Source organism: Rhincodon typus, chromosome 35, assembly GCF_021869965.1.
Source record: "Rhincodon typus isolate 14 chromosome 35, sRhiTyp1.1, whole genome shotgun sequence".
Lineage (NCBI taxonomy): Eukaryota > Metazoa > Chordata > Chondrichthyes > Orectolobiformes > Rhincodontidae > Rhincodon > Rhincodon typus.
The window spans coordinates 11,747,861-11,748,279 of NC_063366.1; the positions used below are offsets into that span (position 1 = coordinate 11,747,861).

Consider the following 419-nt stretch of genomic DNA (forward strand, 5'->3'; position numbering starts at 1 on the left):
TACCTCTCATACTCACATTCACTCCGTTTTCTAACATCGAGAAATCATCCACCGAAGCTTCTCTGACGGAGCACAAGCACAATTCCTCACATGGATCACAGCACATGTCCAAGGCTCTGGTTTTGCTGGAATTATACACACAGATGGGGGCTTCATTTCTATTTACATATATCCTTTAAAAGGAAACGCTCCGCCCCCAGCTGCCTTCAAGCTGCCTGTTGAATCGCGGAAGGAAATCCCCAGATACACTGCAAGTAAAGTTCGAACTTCACTCTTGCTTTCGAAACACTTTTCAGAATTTGATGTGAGCGCGAATAAAAGCAGCTTCCAAACTTGCCTCGTGAAACCTGAAGCTTTTTTTTTGTGAACAAGTCTTACCCTTCGTTTAACTTTCGTATCGCAAATCTCTCTTCAATCTG

General features: G+C 43.4%; 1 long non-coding RNA gene across 1 annotated transcript in view; it reads right to left on the minus strand.

Moving 5' to 3' along the window:
• Positions 1 to 141, minus strand: part of LOC125486948 — a 40,622-nt gene extending 40,481 nt beyond the window's left edge. Inside the window, exon 1 of the long non-coding RNA XR_007265522.1 lies at positions 53 to 141. This is a non-coding gene — a long non-coding RNA (uncharacterized LOC125486948). The remainder of the gene's footprint in view (positions 1 to 52) is intronic.
• Positions 142 to 419: the final 278 nt, after the last annotated feature.